The sequence below is a fragment of the Amblyomma maculatum genome, unplaced genomic scaffold (genome assembly GCF_055883805.1).
Source record: "Amblyomma maculatum isolate TAMU_Amacu unplaced genomic scaffold, ASM5588380v1 scaffold_79, whole genome shotgun sequence".
In the NCBI taxonomy this organism is placed as follows: domain Eukaryota; kingdom Metazoa; phylum Arthropoda; class Arachnida; order Ixodida; family Ixodidae; genus Amblyomma; species Amblyomma maculatum.
The window spans coordinates 97,086-107,598 of NW_028146804.1; the positions used below are offsets into that span (position 1 = coordinate 97,086).

The following is a 10,513-nucleotide window of genomic DNA, read 5'->3' on the forward strand; positions in this document are numbered from 1 at the left end:
ATAATTCTCTCAGGAAATGATTGGTGTCGCGTATGTAAGATGGATGTTTCGGAGGTATGTGTTTGATTAGGGAATCGATATAATCTGAAATTGGCTCTGTGAGTGTGCCGATACCGGAAACAATAGGTCGCCCTGGATAATTCTCTTTGTGTATTTTCGGGAGCATATAGAAGCGCCCCGCTGAGGCATTTTTTGGCGTCAGTGCCTTACTTACACGTAGGGGTAATTCACCTTCATCGGTTAGTTTAGTCAGAGTTTTTCCTATGATGCTCCGGTGTTCAGCGGTGGGGTTCGATGAGAGTTTCTTATAGAATTTTGGGTTATTGAGTTGACGGTTGCCCTCCTGAATGTAATCTTCTTTGTCTAAAATGACTATACCTCCACCTTTGTCGGCGGGTTTAATAACAATGTCAGTTCGTTTGCCGAGTGAGCCTAATGCATTACGTTCTTTCCTTGTGAGGTTAGGTGGGCCAGATCTGCGTGTCCCAAAGGCCTGAAGAATATCCCCTTGTACTGCTTTTATATACATGTCAAGATATTTTTCCCTACCAGGTTTGGGCGTCCACGGTTCCTGAGGTCGGGGGAAGTGCGGATTACTCGAGTTTGGTTTATCGAAAAAGTATTCACGTAGTCTAAGATTTCGAGAAAAGTTATCCAGATCTTTGAATAATTGAAATTCATTATACTTTCTATTACTTGGACAGAATTTTAGGCCGCGTGACAAAAGGGACTTTTCATCGGAGGTGAGTTGAGAGTTTGAGAGGTTAATCATAATTTCTGGAAGGTGTGGTTCCTCGGGTGTTTGGTCTAATGTGGTTAGGTGTTCGGTTACGGTTTTGAGGTTCTCGTTGGATGGGTGTATGTGGCTACCTAGTTGTATTTCTTTTGTAGGGTCTATGTTTGCATCAACAATTATGTTATCCCGGGAGAGCTTTTTAAGTTTCTTTGTCCAAATTTGCTCAATTTTGCAAGACTGGAAGACCTCAAGCTCGGTTGCCTGTGATGTTGAAAGCAACATGTTGTGATGCGCCCGCCTCTCCTCGACGTTTAATGATGCCAACGTTTGTTCGAAGTGCTCAATTGTTATTTTCAAAAGTTTAAAAGATGCCCCGAGTAGTTCTTTGGTCCATGCTAGTCGATGGGATTCCGGAAGGTTATTCATCGATGGGGTTAGAGATAGAGTAAGTCCTCTCGGTACAATTTCCGATTTCAGATATATTCGAAGGGATTTTACGTGGAGCTCGTGCCTGATTCTTTTGTCTATTATTTTTCTTAACTTTAAAAAATTTCGAGAGTGTATGTCATCGCCAGAAGGAGAATTGGTGGGCGCGTGAGCCTGGTCGGCCTGTCAGTATTGCTTCAGCCGTTGGGCTGAGCCACAGCGTCGTCTGAGGTCATACCTTTGTTTTGGCGTGGTGGCTTCATCCCCGAAGCACTGCATGGTGACTGATGATTGCTGGGATCCAAGTGCCGGCTCCATTGGTGCCGACATTGGAGCCATCCGTGGTCCCGGGGTTTTCGGCGTGGCAGCCGGCGACGTGTCGCCCTTCCCCATGGGCGTCGGCAGTAGGGACGGGCAGTTCGATGTAGAGCTTGGGAGCCGGAGTGTGGTGTCTCGTGCTGCAACACTTTGTTTCGGTGCAGCGGCGCTCTCTGGACGGTCGTTTTCATTGGAAGGAGGCTGTTGGTGTCCCGTTGGGTCTCTTGGAGTGGGCGTGTTCGCCCACTCCAAGAGACCCAACGCCCCTTCGCCAAGCTCTGCTGCCAACTCCAAGATCACCACATTTCACCGCGCCTCCAGCCGCCGCCAAACCATCCAGAACAACAGGAAATCCCACACCGAATAACCCCACCTGCCCATCATCAAACCGCCCGTCCCTACTACCGACGCCTGCTGTGCAAGGCGGTACATCCCCGGTCTCCACTTCGACGAGGCCCCGATCCCGGATGGATCCACTCTCAGCTGCAACACTTGGATCCCAGCAAGCTTCATCCACCATGCAGGACATCGGAAATGACGTCAACACGCCGACCAGGCTCACGCGCCCACCAATTCTCCTTCTGGCGATGACATACACTCTCGAAATTTTTTAAAGTTAAGAAAAATAATAGACAAAAGAATCAGGCACGAGCTCCACGTAAAATCCCTTCGAATATATCTGAAATCGGAAATTGTACCGAGAGGACTTACTCTATCTCTAACCCCATCGATGAATAACCTTCCGGAATCCCATCGACTAGCATGGACCAAAGAACTACTCGGGGCATCTTTTAAACTTTTGAAATTAACAATTGAGCACTTCGAACAAACGTTGGCATCATTAAACGTCGAGGAGAGGCGGGCGCATCACAACATGTTGCTTTCAACATCACAGGCAACCGAGCTTGAGGTCTTCCAGTCTTGCAAAATTGAGCAAATTTGGACAAAGAAACTTAAAAAGTTCTCCCGGGATAACATAATTGTTGATGCAAACATAGACCCTACAAAAGAAATACAACTAGGTAGCCACATACACCCATCCAACGAGAACCTCAAAACCGTAACCGAACACCTAACCACATTAGACCAAACACCCGAGGAACCACACCTTCCAGAAATTATGATTAACCTCTCAAACTCTCAACTCACCTCCGATGAAAAGTCCCTTTTGTCACGCGGCCTAAAATTTTGTCCAAGTAATAGAAAGTATAATGAATTTCAATTATTCAAAGATCTGGATAACTTTTCTCGAAATCTTAGACTACGTGAATACTTTTTCGATAAACCAAACTCGAGTAATCCGCACTTCCCCCGACCTCAGGAACCGTGGACGCCCAAACCTGGTAGGGAAAAATATCTTGACATGTATATAAAAGCAGTACAAGGGGATATTCTTCAGGCCTTTGGGACACGCAGATCTGGCCCACCTAACCTTACAAGGAAAGAACGTAATGCATTAGGCTCACTCGGCAAACGAACTGACATTGTTATTAAACCCGCCGACAAAGGTGGAGGTATAGTCATTTTAGACAAAGAAGATTACATTCAGGAGGGCAACCGTCAACTCAATAACCCAAAATTCTATAAGAAACTCTCATCGAACCCCACCGCTGAACACCGGAGCATCATAGGAAAAACTCTGACTAAACTAACCGATGAAGGTGAATTACCCCTACGTGTAAGTAAGGCACTGACGCCAAAAAATGCCTCAGCGGGGCGCTTCTATATGCTCCCGAAAATACACAAAGAGAATTATCCAGGGCGACCTATTGTTTCCGGTATCGGCACACTCACAGAGCCAATTTCAGATTATATCGATTCCCTAATCAAACACATACCTCCGAAACATCCATCTTACATACGCGACACCAATCATTTCCTGAGAGAATTATCCAATATTACCTTCCCTCATGGCGCTTTTCTAGTCACCCTTGACGTGGTGTCACTTTACACTAACATCCCACATGACGACGGAATCCAGGCCATGATCGGAGCATACGAGAAATATAAAATTTTAGACTCGCCTAGTCCAAGTACCATCGAGACACTAGCCAATCTGGTCCTTAAACTTAACACTTTTGAATTCAACAACTCATACTATCTTCAAACTAGTGGTACAGCTATGGGCACCAAAATGGCTCCAAATTACGCAAACATATTTATGAGCAAAATTGAGTCCGACTTTCTGTCCTCATGTGCAATCAAACCAATTTTTTACAAACGCTTTCTGGATGACATATTCATGATTTGGACCGAAACAGAGGACGAACTCGTAAAGTTTATCGCCTCATTCAACAACATACACCCTAGCATCTCTTTCACACACACCTACTCAACTAGTAAAATCAACTTCTTAGATGTTCTGGTTCGAGTTGAAGGGGGCGCATTAATCACTAGCGTTTACAAAAAACCCACAGACAGACAACAATACCTTCACTTCAAAAGCTGCCATCCACGCCACTGCAAGACTTCAATCCCATACTCGCAAGCTATCAGATTCAAACGTATTTGCTCAAAATCCATAGATTTTCAAGAAAATGCTAATCGCATGCGAGTAACACTAGAGAAACAACACTACCCGCCCTCTATCATCGAAGATGCCATAAAAAAGGCTGAAATAAGTAATCGTCATCACACCCTTGCGGAATCACAACCAACACCACAACACTGTAATCTCATTCTAACCTTCGCAGACAATATCCCAAATATTAACAAAATCCTTAAAAAACATTTCAATATCATAGAACAAAGTCAACGACTTTCCAAAATATTCTCGACTGCTCCTCAGGTAACATACAGAAGACCAAAGAATTTACAAAACCACGTTGTCCACTCAACTGTCAATAAACCGAGACCTTTGGGTTGCACGTCATGCGGGAAAAGCCGATGTCAAATCTGTAAACACATGCAATCCACAGCACTAGCTAAAAGCACCCACTCAAATTTCAAACATTTTATACGAGAAGATTTAAATTGCGATTCTAGCAATGTTGTTTACATGCTCGAGTGTGGTGACTGTGGTATGCAGTACATTGGCCAAACAGATAATTCCTTCCGATTGAGATTTAATAACCACCGCTCGCACGCTCAAACCCTTCCCAACCTCCCCCTTTCGAAGCACCTTCGCAAGGAGGGACATGAGTTCGATAATCTTAAAGTCACAATATTACAGAGTGGCTTCAAAAACACTCGTGAGCGCGAACAACGAGAATCATATTTCATTTTTAAATTTAATACTCTACAACAGGGCTTAAACGAAAACCACGGGGTCCTGTCCTCTCTTCCGATGTCACGAACACAGGAAATGTGCACACCTGGCCAAGTCGTCTGAGGTCATCACCTTTTTTGAATACCAAAGAGTGGGTGTGTTCTGGTCTTGTCAGAGCCACTTACCTCCTACCGCCCTCCCCCCTTTCTGTTTTCTTTCGCTTGCTTCCGACACTTTTTTTTTTTTTTTTTAAGTGTAAACCTGCGATATATATATGTATATATATATCGTAGGTTTACACCTTTCCTTATCCACCTCCATCCCCCCCCCCCTTTTATTATTATTATTATTTTTTTTTCCCTACTCCCACTCTTCGGCCGTCGTGGCCAGGAAGAGTGAAAATAGCCCGCATTCTTTCGCAGCAGAGACTATGCATCCAGGCACCTGTGTCAGCGCAGTTCGACAGGCCTGTCCTACACCTGCGATGCACCTGCGATGGCACACCTGGACATCATCCTTCCCTACTGTATCTGTCTCTTTCCTCTGTCTCCCACGTTTTGTTTTCCTACCCAGGTGTGGTCTATGTCCAAATGCTTAAAAAGCCGCAACACTATCCAAGAAGATTCACTCTTGAGAAAGATCGGTCTCCGATCGAAACGTCGAGTCTAATAAAATGTTTCTTTAAATGAAGCGTACCCTTCGCTATACTATTTTTTAAGCGGCCAAGTACGTTAAATATATATATATATATATATATATATATATATATATATATATATATATATATATATATATATATGCAGCCTTAGCTGTGTCATGCAAGTGCACAAGTTCGCAACGCTTGAAGCATTGGATGCTGCGAGCAGGCCGAGCTTAGTTTTACCGCAGCGGTGGAGCGCGCTAGCGGTGCGAACGATGGCGCCATGCGTAACCCCATAGTCGTAGCTAGATTTAATTTGTTTCGCTTCGAAGCCGCAACGGTCGGCGCTTTGGAGCTTATCAACGCTATTGCAAATCGTTTACTCATGAAACTACCTTTTTGTGACTCGGTATTGACAACAAGAAGTTATTAAACAACCCTTTGTCAGTCGAGGCTGCCTGCCCCAGTAGGCTCCTCCCCCAGTAGGCTCCAGCGGTGCCTTCTCCATGGCTTCTCGAGCAGACGATAGGTGTTTCTGCGTTAGACAATTAGGTGATTTGGGCAGTAACGGGTATGCAAGCGCATAACTGCTAATTGATAGTCATTCAAATGAACAAAAAAGGCTATCTGTATTTTGCACATTTTTGTTGTTGACAGCTAGAGGCCGATGAATTTCATCTGGTCCTATAGAACCGCAATCAGAATCGGCGGTAAGCGCAGCATAAGACAGTATTGTATGGGCGTACATGGTAAATATGCGTACGTATCCCTCACTACGTTGTGTATGCTGCAAACGCCGCCAGCACGGCACTTTTTGTTGGCCGCGCCGCAGCGTCCAAGGTATATGTACAATGGTAGCGAAGGTTCCATAGGCTCCCATTGGTCCAAAAAATGGCGGCTCATGGGCACCGCCATATTGGGGGGCAACTACGTATGAGTGACGTTGAATGACGTCACGCATACGTATGTTTTTAGCGCGAATTTTGAAGTGGTCTTTTTAAAGAACCCGCCTTTTCAAGCCGGTATCTCATGAAGGTTGCCTTTCAGTGCGCACCAACCTTTTCCAGTCAAATGTGCTCGAGTTCCTGCTAGTTATGGCCTTGGTAATGTGCAATTCGGAACCCAATGAAAGTTACTGGCAAAGAAGGCAGCATAGAAAGGCAGCAACACTTTCAGACGCTGGCTTATCTTGGCTGGCTAAGAATGCAATCATGCATGATTCGTAGGGGAAACCTTTGTGGAAATACTGGTGCTACTACTTTTGAGTACAAGGTATGATGCACAAAGCACAGGCTCAAGTGCACAGTTTGCAATACAGTGTACGGCAAGTATGGTTTTCATATTCATGCTTTATTACAGCAACCAAACAAATACAGTGATAAAACACACCAACAAAAAATACACGTCACAGGCAGCTCAAGCAGTAGTTTCTTTAAGCTGGCTATTCATCTTAATGGTCACAGTGCGGATAGAAAAAAGCCCTGCAGTTCCACGAACGTTGCCAGGTAGGAAATTGAAAAGCATAGAAGACAGTGCTGCTTCAATTGAGGCAAACATGACATGACATAAGTAGGCGCATCAACACGGGTCGCAGCTTTTTTGACGACAGATACGCAGACGGTTCGAAGTACTTGAAAAAAAAAACCCCGCAAGTCTCGCAGCTGCCATGGTGTCTTCTTCTCCAGGCTGACGTTGTGGTAGCACCCACGCTCACGCTCGGCACCTGGACGTGATGCAACGTGCACGTTATTCACAATTGCGCCGTAAGGAATACTGCATACTCCAAACGCCAATGCGTCATTATTCCTGTCAATGCTAACTGCAGTACATTATATTTCCATTATATCTGAACTATGGTAGTAAATGCTCGCCCCAAGCTCTCAGCACCTAAGAGTGCGGTTACGTACGCTCGTCCTCATGGCATGCGGGTAGCTATACTTTTCTATGGTTAAGATTGACTAGAATGAAGTGCGTTTAAAGTTACCCTAACGGTCATGCATATGCAGGATAGCAATAAGAAGACAGGCAGGAACTCCTGAGTGAATTCAGTTAAAGCACCCTCAAGGCGCGCATATACACGTGGCTGAATTTTGATACTACCAGTTGCGAGGGTCAAATTGGCTTCGCGGTGTTGGAAAACTATACAGCGTTGTGCTCAGACTTGTCAGGCAGCACAATTGGTTTTAAATTGGCCTTCCGGTCAGTGGCATGCGCGTGGTTGCTCCTGAGATCCCGGTATCAAGTTAACGCTGGTGATAGCCGGCTGCATGAAACTCACCATAAATCAGACAAATGGTGGGCCTGGGGGGCCTCCTTCGCACAGCTCAGCACTTAAAGTGTGTGCCCTGTAGTGTATTACATAAATATCACCGAAAAAAATGAAGCCACGTGCGCACGAACTGGTTACAGAAACAGAAGCCCAAACAAACAGAAACAGCCCAACGAAAGCATTCGGAGCATACCTAGAGCAGACGCCTTGTAGCAGACGACACTGACAACAGCTCACCTGTGAAAGTCCAGCGGGAAGCGGTGTAGCTTGACACCGACGCCACTGTCCATGCTGTCGCAATGTGCCACGGCGCATCGTTTCTTCACACGCCGCAAGCTCATCTTGAAATAAAGCGCTAAGCGCTTCAAAAGAACAGCGCGAAGCGTGCAAAGACGGAAAAAGACTTCGCACTGGCCGCACGTCGAAGGAAACGACAAAAACCGAGAAAACTGCCGCAGCGGTGCGGCGGGGTGCAAATTTTACAAAACGGTGCCAGAGACGCGACGCGCAAGGACGACGAAAACTTCGCAAAAGGGGCATTTCGAGACTGGCGATAAGAAACCGCTTCGTGAGCTCCCGCGGCCACTGTGGCTGGGTGCCGAAACAAGGCCTGCAAAGTCAAGCTGCAAATGCACCGCACACTCATCAACAGGGGGCGTAACAAGAACGTTGCAAAAAATTAAAAATGGGGAGTAATATTTTGCTAAAATAGTTTACCTATTTTATAAAACGTGGCATTAAAATGTGTATTTCTTTATGTTGTTTTATAGCGTTTTTATTTGTGCTTTTGAATTTCATTATCTAAGTGTTTTGGCCCCCCCAAAGTGGCTGTGCTGCTGTCGCGCTGGACCGTTTTTGGGCCCAGCCTTCGCTACCATTGTACATATACCTTGCAGCGTCCGCCACATTGATGATGATGATAGTGTTACATTTCAATGGGCCCGGTGATGCCATCTAGCTGCAATAAGTCAAAGCATATACACACTGGTTTGACAGAAACTCAATCTGTAAATATTGATGAAAACATCAGTTGCATTGTCAGCGTCTTTTATAGCAAGCATATAAAGTATACAAAGCGGATGAAACGAAATCGCCGACACGTAACTTGAAAATGCATGTCGTTGCTATGACGACAACATACGCAACTTACAAATATGCCCATCAGCTTGAAGTTTGCGACATTATCTCGAAAACCAGCGGTATTGGCAGCTTATACCTTGTCCTGTGGGTGAGAGTGTGGTTAATATAAAAGAACGCCAACATTAAAACGAGCTATCTCGTCGGAAAAGCGGCGAGGTGTACTCTTTCCGAAGCCGCCGGCCAGCGCACCGTGCGCACATTTTTTTTAAGATTCCATGGAATCCATAGAAAGGAAAGTTTAGCAGGGGCGGAAAAAATTAGGTGGAGGAGTGATGTTAAAAAGTTCGAAGGTGTCAAATGGTTGCAGCTTGCACAGGACCGAGTTACTAGACGAAAATGTTTGACGAGAGTAGCTATTCGAGGCTTTACTCGTTCCGATAGGTATGAACTGTAACCGGCAAGTCTCGTGTTCTTGTCGCATTCCTGGAGAACTATTAGTTCGGGGCGATCACTCGCGGCGAGGAACTGCTGGAGGACCGGACGCTTACGCGCTAACCCACGACAGTTCCACTGCCAGATGGTGGTGTTACCCGAGCTGCTCGCCATGATTAGGCTGGGATAATTCTGGGGTTTGAACGGGTGTCGGCGCAGGGGCCGCGGGTACCACGGCAGCGAGGAGTTTGCCATGTGCTTCTATAGCTTTGCTCAGCATCTCAAATTGTTGCGTGACTTGTGAGCCGATTGTGTGGAGTGAGCGTTCGATGTGTGCTTCTAAAGCCTTGATGCGAGTTTGACTTAGGTTGCAGCTTTCCTCAACTTTGGCAAAACGCGCCTGCCAAGCCTCCGCGGGTGAGTCGGTGTCGGACGTTGCTTTGCGTTTTTGTGCTGATCGGTTGTGAGGAGCGATATCCATAGGTACTGATTCACCTGATCCCTGCGGATGCGGGGGAGACGGCGTGAGTGTGGCCGTCGGCTTTTCGAGAGTCTCTACTCTGAGTATAAGTTGTTGGATGACTGCTGTCAGTTCCATAATCGCTTTGTGTGTGTCTAGAGTAGTGGGAGTCCGTTCCTGCGTACTCACCGGTTCTTGACGTTCTCGTAGATCTGGTAGAGATGGTGGTAGCCCAGGTGGCTGCTGCAAAGGATGAGGAAAGTTCCCTGTCTGCTGGACGACTGCAGGTGGCCCGGGATCTCACTGTCCTCCAGCACAATTTAGATCCAACTTTCCCCGAATACGTCTTCTTAGAAATATTACCTCGACCTTCGCGTAAACGTTGCACTAGTCTGTTTATAATTAATGTCTACAGCCCTCCCCGAGCTCATAAAAATATTTTCGGTCCGCTTTTCCTCAAAGCCCAGCAGCTGGCGCAGGGGCAACCCCTCCTCATTCTCGGTGACTTTAATGCGCATCACCGCGCTTGGGGCTACCACTATGACTCTGCTAAAGGTCGACGCCTTTGGAATGACTGGCATACGCACCAGCTGACCCTTATCACGGACGTGTCCTACCCCACTAGACACGGTACGAGCCTACAGCGTGATACAACGCCGGATCTTGCCTTTACGACCTCCGGAGTTGAAGCGACTTGGTGTCACACTCACGAAAACTTTGGTAGTGATCACTTCGTACTCGAAATCGTAATACACGAGCCCACCAGGCAATGTACGCGGCCGGCTCAGGTGATTGACTGGGACTCCTTCCGGACGCACAGGAAACAGCAGGACAAACCTCCCGCTATTACTGATATCAAGGCGTGGACAACCGAAATTGTCAAACAAGTGGCCGACGCCACTCAAACCGTCGAGTTAGAGGACAGTATCCCACACTGCGACCGC

At 46.4% G+C, this 10,513-nt stretch overlaps 1 long non-coding RNA gene across 1 annotated transcript; it reads right to left on the bottom strand.

The window, feature by feature from the left end:
* Positions 1-6,959: 6,959 nt before the first annotated feature.
* On the bottom strand, positions 6,960-8,481 carry LOC146170675 (uncharacterized). Its single transcript, XR_014703143.1, has 2 exons — positions 7,835-8,481; positions 6,960-7,051 (listed from the first exon to the last, which is right to left on the bottom strand). It is a non-coding gene; the product is annotated as an uncharacterized LOC146170675 (long non-coding RNA).
* Positions 8,482-10,513: the final 2,032 nt, after the last annotated feature.